Below are 18,423 nucleotides of genomic sequence, written 5' to 3'. Positions count from 1 at the left end.
GCGAATAATCCCACCATTATTAGCTAGTGGATGTCACGTTACATGACAGTAATGTTACTCAAAGTTGTTTTGTAAACTTGGGGCCTGTTTCATAAAACTTGTTGTCATGAACAACTGCTACAGAGCTTGGACAAATCTGCTCATAGCCAATCCAAAGCAAGGATTTCAATAGCTTATAACAATAATCATATTTTATTATTGACAATTATCGTTTCTTGTTATTGATAACAAGTTTTATGAAGCAGGACCCAGGTTACGTAGAAGACAAAAATATTCACAGAATCGGACAAAAATCACATTGAATGTGGGATTTTGGGTAAATTATATTTGTTCAAAGAATTAAACTGAAGAAGAAAAAATACAGCAGCTGTGCTATCAGTATAGAAAAAAGATCATTAACTGTTTCTAAATTATGTGACTTTGAGCTAGCTTCTGTAAATAATTTACAAATTAATGGTAAATTTGCTTACATTTAGCTCATCCAGATGGCACATTTAACTGCTCCCAATATGGCTTTCAATAGCTAGTTTCTCTATGTAGTGCCAGAATTCTAGATATCATTTGTTTGGAAGCAGAAGGGTATCAATTTTGTGTTAAAGTATATGAATTAATGCCCTTCTAGCCCTCACCTGACAATACATATACAAAATGCATGAGCATTCCAGGTTTTCTGTTTCAGAATGGCTGTACATATATGGCAAAAACCTTTTTGACAGACAAGGTCATTTCATATTTTGGGAATGGATTCAGACATTTCCAGGTTAGTGTGACATATCTATGGAGACAAGTATTTTAAAGGGAATAAAAACTGACAATTTCTAAATCATTTCCATCCTTATACCCTACATCTAAACAAAATAATAGAAAGGATTGGGGATGCCAGTTGATTGATTCACTGATATCATGTATGTAGCAGATGCTTACAGACTAAGGATGTCCCCCCCCCACATTTTTGCTCTCTCTCTCTCTCTCTCTTTCTCTTTCTCTCTCTCTCTCCCTCCCCTTCCATCTCCTACCACTCTCCTTTCTATCCCTTTTATAACCTCTACCTCCATATTTCATTCATTCTTTCTTTTCCCCCTCTGTTACCTCTCTCTTTTAAATCAATCAATCAATCATAATATATCAAATCAATTCCGGAAAAATTGACTGCCCTGATCAAGTAAGAGCCAGAGTTACTGGGGAAAGAAAAACTGTAACGCAAAACTAAGCCATATAATCATTTTCAATTTCATCTTAAATGCAAAGCAATTTAATTAGTTTAATGCAGAAAAAGGCAGACTTGCATTTTAAGTAAAAGGTCAGTCCTGAAATTCTAGTTCCACATCTCCATTAGATTATGATGAACATGTATAGTACATATTTCATTGGAAGTATAAGAGATTTCTATAGCAAATGGAAATGATATAAGTCTTAATTAGCCTAATTAACTAGACATCAGGAACCTATAATGGCTCAGTGGTCTGTGCAGTAGTCTTAGAACTTGGAGGTTTCAGGTTCAAAACCAAGTCATGGGATATTTTCAATTTCCAAACAGATGCTTGGTTACGAGTTGTTCAGATGAATTTATGTTTAGAACTATCTTTACAAATAATCTACCTAAATCTCTGTGTATAAGGCGCACCCCTATTTTTTGTTGTTTTGTTGCCGAAAACCCACGCGGGGAAGGACCTTCATTTAACATCGAAGTGCAGTTGAAGGCGCTGATTTGTGCTTGTGAACTTGTCACAAATAATAGTGACAATATCGTTTTTAGAAGAATGTGTAAGATCATTAATGCAAATTAAAACAATAGAGTACCTAGGATAGAACCTTGTGGTACACCATTTGTTATAGAAATTTTTTTTGAGGAATTATTATTATAAACTACATGTTGAGATCTATTAGAAAGATTTCTTTCAAACCAAGATGACAGACAAACTTGAGTGTTGTTATAGTTTCCGAGTGGTGAGTCAACACACTGATTACTGAGCTGGGAGACATTGCCAGGCATAGCCCCATAAATCGAAAATTAAAAAAAACAAAAACAAAAACAAAAACAAAAAAAAATTCTGTACCTGTGTATAAGACGCACCCCCGACTTTCGGCGGCAAAAAAGCGCGCCTTATACACAGAGATTTACGATATTTATAAACTGTTTAAATCTATTTCTAACATTTCTAAGTATCGTAACTGGTTCAGTAAGGTTTTTTGCTAAAGACTGTTTCTGAAGACTATAACATGGACAAACATTAAGAAATTGACAGAAACACATGTTTCAGATCCCTAATTCAATTTCAATCTAAATTTATGAATCTGTCTGATTACGGGTACACGATTCAGTCATAAATTCAGTCATAAACTCATTCCCACGAATGACTCATTCAACATCTACTTTAGATGTCAATCTCCATCCGTCTTTGTTCCTCTTATCACACTCTCCTCTCCCTTTCACCACCTCCATGAATTACTGTCTCCACCCTCTCCCCATCCTCTCACGACCCCCCCTCTCACGACCCCCCTCTCCCTCCTCTCCTCTCTCCCCATCCGTACTGTTCTTCATACTATGGACTTTGAATATTTGCTAGGCATTTTCCTCCACTTCCAAGTCAGTGTGCATGTTAGAAAGAGGATTTGATTGCTGCATTGCAAATGCAATTATGCAACTCAGAAATCCAACTATTTTTGGCCTAGCAAGGGTATTGACCTCGCAAGACTTTGAGGACATCTCTCCAAAGTCTCCTTTCCGTCTCCTTTTTCCTCCGTTCAAGCTCTATCTAAGCTTCCCAAATCTCGATATCTCCCTCCTTCTCTCTCTATCTCTCTCTCTATTTCCTCTTTTGTTTTATTTCATGTAATATTTTTCTTCTAATCTTGGCTACATTTTCCTTTCTCTCATTCTCTCTTCTTCCCCCCCCCCCCCCCCCCCTCTCTCTCTCTATCTATATCACACATATCTATCTTGGTTGTTATCTCTTAATCTTTTTCTAAAAATCATTCCCTCACATGACTTACACAACAACACACATAATGAAAATCTTTCCCATCTGTCTCTCTTTCTCTCTCTCCCTCACTCTTCCCCTTCTCTCTCTCTCTTCCCTCCCTCCCTTTTCCCTTTCCCTCTCTCTCTTTCCCTCCCTCCCTTCCCCTCTCCCTCCTTCTCTCCCTCTTTACTTCCCTCCTCCCTCCCTCCCTCCTCTCTCTCTCTTCCATCATATTTCTGAACATCATGTAATCAGAGAGTTCTAGCGTCCTAGCTTGGGGGTATGGGAGGCATGAATATTGCAAAGGTCACAGGAACCGAGACCTCGCTGCGGTCCCTCAGAAACATAATCCGTAGCCATAAGTCCCCTGTGTGATCCAAGATAGACAAGCCACATCAAGGTAGCAATGATATGGTTGATATTAAGGTACTCATTTAAATTTTGTTTTTAAAAACAGACTTGCAAATGCTTTAAAGAACTCAACTCTAAGGTAAAAGTAATCCGCTTTATTCACAATATAAAATATTTAGGAGCGCTAAAAACAATAAGTACCATAGCACTTACAAATAAAAATATATCGTCCTTGTTTTCACGAAGTGACGGTAGTGAGGAAAATCGTAACGCAAAGTGAATGCAATTTTTTTTCACTACCGTCACTTCGTGAAAACAGCGACGATATGAAAAGAGGACAACACAATTAATGTACAGTCTCACAGGAAGTAGATCACATAGATCACAGGGGGAAAAGATAAGTTTTGTGGAATCTTTTGAAGGTGGCAAGACTGGTTATTTCCTTTATGAAAGGAGGGATGTTGCTCCAAGTCTTTGATGGTGCTACTGCAGAACGTTTTTCACCTATTATTACCTAATTCAGAGTTAGTCTCTTCAGAGCCAGGAGGGCTCTGAATATGAGTTAATGCCCTTCTGGCTCCAAACAGATAAAATATATTTTAATTCATCATGATTTAAACAGACCCTGAACAAGAACATAAACAAAAATACCTCGAGGGCTGCAAGCATTCCAAGCTTCATGCTTACGCTGTATCCCTCCTATATCATGTTAATTGTAAAAGTAAGTAATGTTCTCCCATGTATTATCTATGTTCTATACAGTATGAGTATCATGTATTGTACTTTGGAACGTAAATTATATCACACTGATGGACATTTTGTATGTTGAAATATGTTTGAAATATGATATAGAAATAAATAAATCAAATCAAAATCAAATCAAATAGCAAACTATTTAAAATATTTTGTTGGTGATCATGTTGGAATGGGATGAGTAATGTATTTCCTTACTGCATAGACCGGTAGAAGCTTCATGTAACAACTAATCATTGAGGTTATTATGTCTTTTATTAATCACTATCCGAGTTATATTACTGTAGTCCATGATTCAAAGGGGGAAATATATATTTTATGTCCATAATGATAAACACTAGGATCTGTAGTCACAAGCCCCTTGTTAAATTTAAAATGGAATGGGGGGGGGGGGGGGGCTTATATGTGAGGTTCCCTAGTATCCCATGTGCCTGTTCATATCAAGTGCTGCATTTCAAAAGCTCATCGTTCCAAAACTTTGAGTTAACAATGTATATGGTAAATACAGGTTTTCAAGCAGATACCACAATATGGAAATAGAGATATTTCAATTACTTTTACAAATCCGATTCAATCTAAATTTATATTGGCAACAAATCTACCTAAGCACCCATTTCCTCTCACTTATCTCCTCTCCTCTCAAATACATTTTGTCTTTTCATCCTTTTCCTACTCAATTTAAAACCTCCCTGCATCTTTCACCATTTCTTTACATTTTTCAATGTCTATTACATCTCAATTGTCAACATAGATTTTTTTTTCTCTCTTTCTTTCTTCTTCCGATGCTTGCTCTCTCTCTCTCTCTCTCTCTCTCTCTCTCTACCTCTTTCCCCCTCCCTCTCTCTCTCTCTTTCCCTCCCTCTCTCTCTCTCTCTCTACCTCTTTCCCCCTCCCTCTCTCTCTCTCTACCTCTTTCCCCCTCCCTCTCTCTCTCTACCTCTCTCTCTCTACCTCTCTCTCTCTCTCTCTTTCTCTCTCTCTCTCTCTCTCTCTCTCTCTCTCTCTCTCTCTCTCTCTTTCTCTTTCTCTCACATTGCACTCCCTTTACATTACTACACTGTCCTCATTACATCAGTCAGAGTATGTTGTGCGGCTTTGCACCATATATGATTTACAATCCAATTATGCCCTTTTCAGACCGGAGGCATAAAAAAAAAATGTCATAATAAAAATGATTAGATGCACAGTGAAATTGTATCGTGTAACACACTACCATTACTCCTCCTCCTCCCCCACCTCCTTTTCTTCTTTTTCTTCTTCTTCCTCTTCTTCTTTATCTTTCCTCCTCCTTCTCCTTCTCCTCCTTCTTCTTCTTCTTCTTCTTCTTCTTCTTCTTCTCCTTCTCCTCCTCCTCCTCCTCCTCCTCCTCCTCCTCCTCCTCCTCCTCCTCCTCCTCTTCCTCCTCCTCCTCCTCCACCTCCTTCTCTCTTTTTTCTTCTTCTTCCTTTTCTTCTTTATCTTTCCTCCTCCTTCTCCTTCTCCTCCTTCTTCTTCTTCTTCTTCTTCTTCTTCTTCTTCTTCTTCTTCTTCTTCTCCTTCTCCTCCTCCTCCTCCTCCTCCTCCTCCTCCTCCTCTTCCTCCTCCTCCTCCTCCTCCTCCTCCTCTTCCTCCTCCTCCTCCTCCACCTCCTTCTCTCTTTTTTCTTCTTCTTCCTTTTCTTCTTTATCTTTCCTTCTTCTTCTTCCTCTTCTCCTACTTCCTTTTCTTTATCCTCTTTTCCTGTAAGTGCCATCAGCTTGTTTTTAAATTGACAAATATATATTTGTTTAATTAAGTTAGTTTTTAGTTTCAATTAGGGGCTTCAGTTTTGTGCTCCATGTGTAATTGGGCTATATATTCTCCAAACATCTCATCACACTTCAATTACTATTTAGCTTTAATACAGGAGAGACTTTAAAACATGAGACTTCCTACTACATTAACAATTATTTTTAAATTTACAAATATAATGTTTTTAGTTTCGATTAGGGGTTTCAGTTTTGTGCACCATGTGTAATTGAGCTATCTTTCCCATACATCACAACTTCAATTACTATATTTAGCTTTAATACAGGAGAGACTTTAAAACATGAGACCTCCAACTAAATTAACAATTATTCTAAATTTACAAATATAATGTTTTTAGTTTCGATTAGGGGTTTCAGTTATGTGCACCATGTGTAATTGGGCTATATTTCCCAAACATTCCCAACTGTAATTACTATATTTAGCATTAATAAAGAAGTGACTTTAAAACATGATACCTGCTAGTAAATTAACAATTTCCGATGAAGTCACCCAATCCATGCACGTTCGGTACATCTTAATCATGCATAGGATATCAATAGAAGGATTATTATGAGCTAAATTAATGCATTAGCTTTTCAATACATCATCTCCTGGTTGTGCATATACTTGAGCCAGTATTGTCCCTAGTTCTTAAAGGTCATATTCTCCCGTTTCAGTCCCACGGGCCAAAATTTGGACAGGTTGGGCAATAAAATATTGGGTGACTATCGTCTGTTGAGAGGCAGAAAGGAGTTTACTCATATTATTTTACATGGGGTCAATGCCCTTCTGGCTCTACAGATGATCAAATTCCATCAGTTACAAATGCAATTGAATAAGAACTCTTTATTTTTTGTTTTATAATAAAATATCTGAAGGTACAATCCATTCAAAGCCAGATGGATGGTAACACATCTCGAGCTCTGGTATGAGAATCTTATTTTGAGAAAAATTTGCTACGATTAATTCTGAATTGTTTATTCTGCTGTAGATAAGTTGTTTGCACCAGTGAAATAAAAACAAATGCACAAAAATTTACTGGGTATCATTTGAAAAATAATCCCGTTTGCACATAGTGACCTTTGTTTTTAAGCACATGTCGGGCCGACAGTGTACATGTACTTACAGTATCTGGATTTCCTTATCTCTCTATGCTCATTACTCAGCCACTATACTTTTTTCTACCAAAATTGTTTGGCACATGTCATTTATTTGTAATCTTGAACATTTAGTGTATTTATTTCCTACATGTTAAGCTATCTTGGATGCAGATACGTGTATATATCATAATGTGAAATGCGCTAAAAGAGAATGGAACATCATTGTCCTAATATATATCAAGAACTCCATAAGAATATGAATTAAAGTAAATTACTACTAGCGAAAAACACACACAAAAAAAATCATTCACTGGAAGACATGCAAGAGACACTGTATATCAATCTGAACTGAACCTCTTTTCTCATACGTGGGTAATAATTATCTTGAAAGAGATTGCCTTTAACGACAAAACAGAAGACAGAGTCTTGCAAGGGGAAGACAAATCAATTATCCACCATTTCTTTTGTCCTTAGGACTTAATTTACTTGCATTATCTCAGAGGGGTATCTGTGTAATTGCGACAATTCCAAACCGATATGAAAATTCTACCGAGTTACTCCTGTTACTTTGTTCTTTCATAACCGTTGACACACAGAGACATGTCATCGGTCACCTCGTACTCAAATTCTATCATCTCCGGCCCAAATGGTCGTTTTGACATAGCAATTATCACTCAAGCGAAAGGAGAATAACTGACCAGGTGATCTACTTCTTCTTTAAAATGAGATGAAAGACTGACAGAGAAGAGTTGGCCTCTTACAAGGTTTGTTTCCTTTATTGGCCACTGCCTTCCTCATTTTTTATAATTCATATTATGTATCGTCATACATTAATTTACATTTAAAAAAAATTTATCTGTTGATCTCTTGAGGAGAAATAAATGAAACTGAAAAAAAAACAGGGGGATAACGGTATAAGGTCAAAGAGAGAGAAAGAGAGAGAAAGAGAGAGAGGGAGAGAATGGAAGCACATCTAATGATGGTGGCAGATAATTAAATACAGGGGAACCTCATCATAAAAATTCCTTGTGACCAATGAAATTACCTCTTAATGACAAAACCTTATTATCAAGAATACATAAAGAAGGGCTGGCAAATTAATGTTATTATGATAAAAGTTTGTATGACAGTATTCTTTAAAATGAAGTTCCACAATATAAAGATCTACCCCCCCCCCCCCCAACAAAAAAAACATGTCAATAGAAAATAGACAAGGCTATTCAAATCACCTAGAGCAGGCACGTGAGTGAGGTAAAAAAAAAAGAAAAGGAAAAATGTTGCGGCGTCCTTGCACCAGGCTAGCAGCTGGGACGTGTTTCCAAAGGGGATATGAGGGCAGCACCCCCCCCCCTACATTTTGAAAATTATTCAATGTTAATCATTTACATGTAAATAACAAATAGAAAATAAACATTAAAGTCACATATTGAATCGAAGGCACAGATGCAGCAGCCTCCACGCATGCCAATGCGACCTGCTATCTTCCCAGAGTTCTGCGCACGATTGCTAGCCTGGAAACATTGATCTACATTTTCCACTCTCCACCCAGGTGAAGTAAATGGGTTACCAGTAGGAAGTAAGTCTTTGACTGCTTGAGCACCTCATTATGGCAGCTCAGCTTCAGCTGGAGTTATAATATGATACTTTTTGTATTATTAAAGCACAGTAGAGGATATCCATAAAGTAGCTGTGCTTTATAAATGGACCTTTTATTATTTCTCAAAATTCTTTCTGATTGTGCTTTTAATGAGTTTGAACTATTTCAAACAAGATCCTACAAACATGAAGGCTCAAATTTTCAAAGGAGGTTTGTCAACAAACCTAGGTTTATGTGCGCCATATGATGCATTTCAATGCGTTTCAGACCAAGATTCAGACAAACCTTGGTCTGAAACAAGTAATATGACGCACATAAACCTAGGTTTGTCCATAAACCTATGTTTATCTACAAACCTCTTTTGTGAATTCGGGCCAACAAATCTGAAAGACCTTTTTAGAAATTTAGAATCTCAAACAGGGTTTATTGTATGGTAATTAAGCCACCTCTGTGGAGCTGTACATAATTTGATTTGTGTAAATCCACCAAAATGGCTACAGTAGCATAGCTGCAGAACACTTGGATGGCTTTTGTAATGATTTCAAGACAGATTGGTTGAATAATCATTACCTAATATCAAACAAACAACCATCTGCGGCTTTAGAATGTCCACATCTTATTCATCTGAATGTTTAGGAGAATCGGTGGCATTCATGCTGTCGAGTAGGGATGGGGTACATACATGCATGCATGTTCACTGTCGAAAGATACATGCGGTATTTGGTAAGATAAACATTTATTGTACATCAAACAACAAACCAACCAAACAACCAACCATCTGTGGTTTTAGAATGTCTGCATCTTACTCATCTGAAGTTTAGGAGAATCGATGGCAGGGATGTGGGAATGTAAAACTTAAAATGATACCTGTGGCATTTAGGGAAGGTATAGATACATATTAAAAGGAAACACTGCGTTGTGTCCACTCTACTGCTTTGTCACGTCAACAGAAGCAGAATTCAGTCACAAGCTACATGTACACCGGCAACAAACAGGCCTTTAGATGGATGCAGGTGCATTCTTCAGGCTTTACTTCACAATATTCACAAGACTGGAAAGTCAATAAGCAATTCCTGAAATAGATTTGAATACATCTGGAGAAGAAGCGCCCAGCTCAAACAAAACAACTTGCAGTTATCAAGGAAAGATGAGATTTTTTTTCACAAGTTTTAGAGGCAGATTATTTTTCATCTGTATGTATAAGATCATCTGCTCATGCACAGCCAGAATGGTGTTAACTCTGTGTTACAGCAGAGATGCTCTTCTGTCTCTAGATGAAATTAAAATATATTCATGTAGTGCAGGTTCTGTGCAAAGTTGAAATCAATCTATTTTTTAATCCTATTTTCTTGAAAACTCAAACCTGCTTTGATAGAGATAAGTCCTTTATCCTCCATGCTTTCATTTCTACCCACTTGTTTTGAGTTAAAAACAAAACAAAAAGAAACCTTGTCGACAGAATTTGTCGACCGAAATGTAAGGCTATGTGTATTCTTTCTAAGATTCAAATGAATATTTTGCTCTTTTCTACATCTTTCAATCAATCTTAATACCCTTTCATTCATCCTCTTCATGCTCAACTTCTTAATCTCCATGGCAACACAAATACAGTATACATCCTAAAGAACCAATAATCATAGAGCTGATGATTTTTGTTGTAATACACGTAACTCATATAATGGAGACAAAAATAGCTCATTTTACATACAGTCAAAACATTAAATATTCATACCCTTGTAAATTTGATGTGCTTTTTTGTTTGTTTCTTTCATAACTCCAGAATAAAAGGTGGACTGGTTGAATTAGGGCCTTTGTTGAATACTTTTAGATGTAGACTGTAACAAATCACATTCTCAAATTAAAATAGGGACAAATCAATTTTTCACATACTTAACAAAACTTGGTAAGGGTATGAATAATTTATTTTTTAACTGTATAACAGATTGCATACCTGGATATCAAACCTACTTGACCTATTTGCAATTTACATTATGTCATTGTCAGATCTCTATCATTTGATATAATATCTTGTTATATCATGATTCTAAATATCAACGGTATGATCTTAGTTTTATTAGATTCAGTGCCCTAGATAAGGGGGAGGAATTAATTTCAAGTGAGCACGTGGGCTGGCTCGCTTATGAGATAATTTGAAAGTGGGTGGAGCAATATATGAAGGTAATGTATAAAACCTTTTGATAGAGAAATGGGGTGACCATGACCCCCGGATAGACAATGTAGGTAGGGAAGTTCCCTATGTGTAAATTAAAGGTGAAAATAATCAAAAACATGTAGTTTACATGTAGTTTTCATGTCGATTATCAACTGTTTTCCTTGAATGTATTGTCCCTTGGGCAGAAGGAACGTGTGGGTAAAAGAGGAAATTAGGCACTTCCAAACATGTATATTTAAAACATAGAAATGATGAATTATAAACTACATAATCCCACGCATACCTTTTCGTGTCAGCGAGTGAGAAAACAGTACTCTGTCACGTCCTCAGGTGGTACATCAACTGAATATCTGAGGATGAAAAAAAGAGATTGAGAAAGAAAAGCAGAAATGTTTAATACATGATCATCATAGTACTTGTAATTCAGTTTCAAATTCAAACAAATGCTATCTTTTTATTTTTGTGCTTGTTTTTGTGTGTGATTGTTTTTTTTTGTTTTTTTTGTTGACATGATCATCTATGACTATGCCAGAAATAATTATCTAATGAGTGTAAAACCATATTTCATACAGCTATCATCAAGTTTACAGATCTGAAGTGAAGAAAAAAAACAAGTCTTACAATCAATCCAACAAAGATACAATATGTATCAAATATAATCTATATTGAAGTCCATAACAAAATATGAAACAATACAAGGTAAACATGCAACCAAAAGCAAGGGGACAAAGACACCTGGCCAAAAAAAAAAAATAATAACTGAGACAAGAGAAAGTGATTAAAAAAGAAGAAAGAGTGGAGATGGAGATACAGTGATCGATTTGAGTTCATATAATCACATTACACTGTATTTCACAAGCTGGAAAATGGGACTAGGCTTATAATCCCTTCACAATTGTATATTTAGATGCTAAAATTGAATCTTTAGTTACATGTTCAGGGAACAAGTGGGACTAGGTAATGAACATGATATTTCTAGTCACATGACCATCATACTGAAAAAAGTGATGTATAGATTTGCAAGATAAAATATTTATGATCAGCCAGCTTTCCCAGAATTTCTAGAATTTCTGAATTCTTTCTATTAAAAAAAAATACGGAACCAAAAACAAAAAAAGCAAATCTGCACAATACCTACATCCTCAAATTGGCAATTCAACTAGCAGCAACACAATACAGGAATGGATAAGGTCAGTATTGGTCCCTACTGCACAGTGTGAATGTAATTGAAAATAACCAGGTCCTCTTCCTTCATCTGCGCACTACCACTCATAAATCACATGCATGTAGCCAAATTGGCAACCCCACCGTTTTCATTCCGATCAAGCCGTTACATGGACGAGCTCCTCTGCTCCATACTTAATATCCATCATGTTCTAACACATATAAGCTTGGCTAGGGGTAGCATGTATCTTCGAGTTGGGTGCTAATCATTTCTTTGCCCTGAGGACGGACTGCCAACTCGTCTGCTTTTTTCGTCTACCCTTTTTCTCGGTAGATCACTAACCCGTGGTCTAAAACAACCCTCTCCGATCTCAGGCGATGACGTCAATCCCGATGCCCGCTAAAAATAGCGATTCCCAACGAAAGCACATATCATATGTAGGATAGGCAGCTCCTAGTTTAGGCACAAACCAAGGCAAGTTACGGCAATGAATAACCAAGGAAACTCAAGTTATACATTATTCATAATTCAATGTCTGACTGTGGTAACATGAAGAGTTCAGAATAACTCTGATCCTTTGCATGCATAAATGCATTTTCAACTTGACAAGTCTGCCATATAGGTACCCATGCTGATTGTTTCTGCGAAGAACTCTAGGTTGCACTGCTTTTGTTTCTTCAAGTTTCTTCATTCGGTGATTCTATTTGCAAAGCCAAGATCCGACGGATGACATTTGTTTTGGATTAGGTTTCATCAAAAGAGAAAGTGCTGTATTCTACTAACTTTATTCCCAGCAGTGGGTGTTTACTTTCGTCCGAAATAGGGTTTGACAGAGGAAGTTCGTCTGAGGTCTAAACTTTCCTTTTGTGACCTTGAAGACAAAATGGGGTTTGGCTGAATTAGTAGAATATGGACTGAAGGGCTGTGACTTAGATTGCATAAAACACAGATAAAACTGTGCGACTTTGGTTTCAGGTTAGCTTTATGGTTAGGGTTAAGGTTTAAGGTCAGGAATAGTGTTTGATCCCAGTCAATGTTAGGAACTGAATTATTATTAATAATCTAATAATAATGCACCCAGGTGTAAATGGGTACCTGGCAATTGTTGGGGGAATAATTTTTACAGGGCCCTCAGGAAGTACAGTATTGAGTCGATGGTAATGGTAATGGGAAAGGTAATGGCAACGGTAGTAGTAATGGCATTAATAATAATTATTTTTCTAGTAATAATAATCAATAAATACTTATAACTACTGTTATCATTATACAATTAATTAATTCTTTAGAGGCAAATGTACATATCGTCGGTACTGGGGTGACAAAACCTCGTATCTCAAAAATCATGAATTTTCAGGAGAGCGTAAAAACATTTCCTGTCTCAACAGATTTAGTGCTGTGACACCGTCCTTTGTGAAAAAACGGAGACAGGAGGCGTTCCATGGATTTATCAGGTGGTGTCTTAGGCCACTAGGTACACAATTATGCAGAAAAAATCAAAATCTCAAAAAATTGAGATACAAGGTTTTGTCACCCCTCCGACGATATACTGTTGAGAGCAAGAAAGGTGTTAACTCTACATTAAAGTACATGAGTTAATGCCTGTCTTCTTCTCAGCAGATAATGTAATGCTTAACCCATTGCTTACAGGAAACAGGTAGTCCCTGTAGTAAGCTTATGGGAATCAAATGATTCAGTTACCAATGAGTTAATTCGCACTCTTTCTTTTTTATTTTGTAATCGTATGTATTGACAAACTAAAGGACGAATTAAAATATACCAACTAACAAAATAAAACCTTCATGTCTTGTGCATTTCTAGTGACAGCATACTTTATTTTAACTCATCTTTCAAGTTCAAGTTTTCAAGTTTAATGTTCCAAATTTTACAGAAAATATAAACATACATGTATATAAAATAACAAATTATACATTACAATTGTAGTGTAAATGAGCACATGTCAATGATTCTCAATTCATATAATAGCTAATGTAGAATGTGAGGAACCTATTGAAAAGGAGTGCTTGTATAATATATCTTTAATAATTTATCAACCACCCACTAGAAGGCCACAAGAGCTTTGCATTAACAATGGCAGTAATGGTCTACCTGCACACAGCCGACGGATTTCAAGACATGTAATTAGAAAGTAAAAACTTTGATGCCCCTAGGCACGGCAAGCCTCGCTTCTAGCCTCGTACATTTGTCAAATAGTATACTGACCGATTTCAGGAGGGAAAGCGATTTAAACAAAAGAAATCATACACCCACGGCCCACGCGCATTGAAACTTCTATTTAAATAACATTGCACATTTCTCTTTCTTTTAAACTTATCTTATCTAGCCTTGGGTAATCTTATAAAAAAAGATAATTACAATAACGGACTTTGACGGCCATTTAATACATGTCTGGCTAGTAGCCTTGCACATGTCTTTCTATTTCATATTTGGTTATCGCATCTAACCTAAGGCAATCTTTGTATTTAAAAAAAAAGGATGATTACAATAAAGGTCTTTGATGCTCATTTAATACATTTCAGGCTTAATTAGCCTTGCACATTTCTTTGAAGGGAATACTTTAATATTTATCTGATCATACAAAATGTAAAATAGATTCAACATTTCAACATTCAAAGTTCAACATCTACCAAACATTCATTTAGCCCTGAATGATACATGTTGCGTTGCCTCCGAAAGTTTATGTTCAATTCAATTCAATTCAAGGTTTATTAAACACATGTGTCCCAGCACAATGGCTGAATTGGTCATGTGTACAAGTAAAACACTCAATGCATATTTCAAACATAAAATACAGTTACAATTAATTTGTCAATATTGAAATATATATATTTAATATGGTAAGATTGCTTAGGCAGCAAAAACAAGAAAACAGAATATAACATGAAGTCAAGAAAACGGAGAGGAGAAACATGAAGAAAAGAAGTAAAGAGGAAGTTGTAGAAAATGCATGTACATCAAAAAATATGAATTGCATACATGTATCTTTTAAAGAGTCATTAAGACAATATATGAATATAAAAAATTGAAAAGAACATATTCTTTTCATAACATTGTTGAAGTTTGATATTGCAAGTATTTGTGTTATTGCTTAGAAAAATGATATAATAAAAAAACAATTATTACACTTATTACTTTACACAAGCACAATGAACAAGTGTCTAAAAATAAAGACTATCAGTAATAAATAATCAGAGTGTCTGCATCAAGTGGCACAAATTTTGAATACAGTGAAGACAACTTGGCAGCCCCAAGCCGACCTGTTGAATAATAAAACCGCAATTAGCAGTCCAGAGATGCAATTGATGATGGTTCCCATGGCAACTGGAATATTTACCCTTCGTCTTGTGTATATGATTTGGGACAGAAAATTCATCCCAGTCTCGTGTGGGATGTAATCACTGGGAGGACTTTTTTTTTTGGGGGGGGGGGGGGGGTGGGGGGGGGGTGGTGGTTTTCTGGTTTTCTGTTACCTAACAAAGGATAATTATAGTAGCAATTATGAGTTACATGACTACATAGTCTAAGATAGTTCTTATAAATCTGTATGATTTAATAGTCTGCTTTTTTAAGTTGTTGCATCATACTGTACATGCCAAACATCTCATCCATTCAAAGCCGTGTTTCTCATTTGCAAGATATCAAATAGATTGTGAACGAAAATGAGACTAAATTTAGTCGGGTAACGAGAACATTATAATGCCAAATCCTTAATAGAATATTGTATTACACAAATAAAATCTGAGGAGATTACAAGCAAATGTGATTGTTTTTTTGCCATAAATGCAAGTACTTTAAATAATCTACCACTGCGAATGAGTTGTAAAAGAGGATGAAATAGTTAGATTTACACTTTCTTTTTTAACTTTAATACTGTGAAATGATCTTTAATAGACAGGTTTCCCCTAGGGCAGGCTATTATCAAAATACCACGCACACAAGATCAGTGATAGCTGTAATACAAAATGTGATTGACAGACGGTCCCTTTAACCCTCTGCTGTACTTAATATTTTATGGGACAATGCAAGTACATGTACTTAAAAACTAATGGCTTGAATGTAGAGAGGCATTTCTTTGTGCTTTTTTGTACCTTTGCCATTAACTGCAAATAGATTTTTTTTAAAGAGCCCGTACTTATCCTAAATGATGTAATCACATCCGAGAAAGCAAGTGGAAACACCTCCGAAACAACACCTCCGAAACAACACCACAGAGAGCTGGATATGTTAAGTCTGTTCACATAGAGCAGGGAGGATGTTTCTTCTCATGGTAACATGTCTGAATATTATAGAATCAACTTGTAGCTTTGCATGTTCCCACCTCTTTAGTGGGTGACAATAATCAGACTCTTCTAGTGTAAACACATTCATGGTCAATCAGACAACACCTATAGCTGGGTATGTTCACACCATTCAAATGAGGGATGCTAAGTTGAAGTCATACAAGCAGGGCTCTCTCTCTCTCTCTCTCTCTCTCTCTCTCTCTCTCTCTCTCTCTCCCTCTCACACCATTCAAATGAGGGATGCTAAGTTGAAGTCATACAAGCAGGGCTCTCTTTCTCTCTCTCTCTCTCTATCTCTCTCCCTCTCTCTTTCTTCATGAACTTGTACAAGAACTGCAACTGTTTTTTGGCTTCTCACTTTTCCTAGATCTACAGAAGATGTGAAGTTATTTTATGGCAAAAGAAGACCCCCTACCCTCTTTTTCTCTCCTCCCTCCCTCCCTACCTCCCCCACCCTTCTCTCTCTCTCTCTCTCTCTCTCTCTCTCTCCCTCCCTCCCTCCCTCTCTCTCTCTCTATCTCTTTCCTGATCTTTCCTTTTCTTTGTTTTCAGTGTTTATAAATGTCTACTTCTGTCTTCCTCTCTCTCTCTCCCCCACCCCCTTTTTTTTAATTCTCTCTCACTCCTATTCTCTGCCCCTCACTTTTTCCTTTTTGTCCTCTTCCCCCCTCTCTCTCTCTCTCTCTCCCTTGCTTTTCATTTTATTTTTCCTTTTTATATAATGGATATCTTTCTCCCACACAAAATCTCCACAATTATCAATAATCAGCGGCCCCTGGAATTTTGTGCATCCCTACAGTTCAATTACCTCACCCTATGAACAATGTATAAAGTATACAGGCGTGGGAAGGGATTGAGCTGTAGAAACCGGGATTAAGAAACCTGGGTATGAATAGAAAATATGAAGATCAGTTCTGAGGAAATGTCAGTAACGCAGTACATTTTAAAGTTTCATAAAAAACAAAGTAAACATGTTGAAATAATAACAAATAAAATCTTCAAAAAGGCAACGAATATCATAACAGAAATACACTATAAAGTGATGTCAAATTTTTTCACGACCGCTCATATTAAAAAGGAAATCATCTGGAGTTTAAAGGAAGATTCTATGAGAGTACTTTTTTGCATATCTTTGTTTGCCCTCAACTTTTTGTGTCAATATGCGTAGCTGTAGTCTAGATTTGTAGACATCTTTTAAATCTAATCAAATATTGTCCCAGACATCTCATTCTTGCGCTCAGAACGTTGCTGTGTGTAAACAAACCTATCCATCCAACTCAAGTTCCATGCACTTTGCATCTAAGATATCATTAGATAGCAAAATGCAGTCGCCCAAAAAGACGTGTCCGGAATGCAAAAATGCATAAAAGCAAGTGATTTTTTCTTAATTAAAAGTTCTTTTTTGACATACCGGAATGAAAGTTTAGCTAAATATATGCCTCATTGAGATGATGTATGCATTTACCAAGTCCATATCCTAACAATGCAGTTCAACTTCTTTGTAATAAAATTGAGATTTTCAACAATTATGCAATTTGCTTTCGGGATGCACCTTTTTTGCCACTTTTTGTTACCATTCATATATATTTTGTTTTTAATTGCTGTTTTTTAATTATCTTATCTTCCATGCTATGTAACTGTTTGTGAAATTTTGGAGTGATTTTAATTTGATGTACTTAGGTACCGATATAACTTTGTTGTTATGCATCGTTGAAACTGCTATGTAAATGTTTGTGAAATTTTGGAGTGATTTTAATTTGATGTACTTAGGTACCGATATAACTTTGTTGTTATGCACTGTTGAAACTGCTATGTAAATGTTTGTGAAATTTTGGAGTGATTTTGATTTGATGTACTTAGGTACCGATATAACTCTGTCGTTACGCACTGTTGAATATGGAGTATGAAACAGTGACCACTATACACTCCACCATCCGTGTCAAGTATGCAATTTACCAGCTCTTGAGGAGAGGAGACTAGCACTTTGTAGAAAATTCGGCGCAAAATCCCTTTCAAATCACTCTATTTGTCAGGCTTGGTTACCTCAGAAAAAACACACTAATATATCTCTTCGCCGTATTCCCACTTATCAGCAATTTCAATTAAAAACAAAAAGGTTTAAAAATAGCCCACTGTCATTTTTAGTTGATATACTCAAACAAAATTTGAAAAACTTGTTCTGTTTTTTAAACTTTTATTGTTAATGCAGGTATATCGAGTGCTTGTCTCCTCCCCCCCCCCCCCCCTAGTCGTCTG

At 36.3% G+C, this 18,423-nt stretch overlaps 1 protein-coding gene across 1 annotated transcript in view; it reads right to left on the bottom strand.

Annotated features, from left to right (window-relative positions):
* LOC100889789 (NACHT domain- and WD repeat-containing protein 1) overlaps nt 1–18,423 on the bottom strand; it is a 129,374-nt gene that overhangs the window by 96,146 nt on the left and 14,805 nt on the right. The window contains exon 3 of the mRNA XM_030980007.1: nt 10,988–11,054. The gene's annotated coding sequence lies outside the window, so the exon portion shown is untranslated. The remainder of the gene's footprint in view (nt 1–10,987; nt 11,055–18,423) is intronic.

The sequence above is a fragment of the Strongylocentrotus purpuratus genome, unplaced genomic scaffold (assembly GCF_000002235.5).
Source record: "Strongylocentrotus purpuratus isolate Spur 01 unplaced genomic scaffold, Spur_5.0 spur5_scaffold_10, whole genome shotgun sequence".
NCBI lineage: Eukaryota > Metazoa > Echinodermata > Echinoidea > Camarodonta > Strongylocentrotidae > Strongylocentrotus > Strongylocentrotus purpuratus.
The sequence above is the reverse complement of the archived record's forward strand: the minus strand, read 5'-3'. Positions and strand labels throughout refer to the sequence as shown.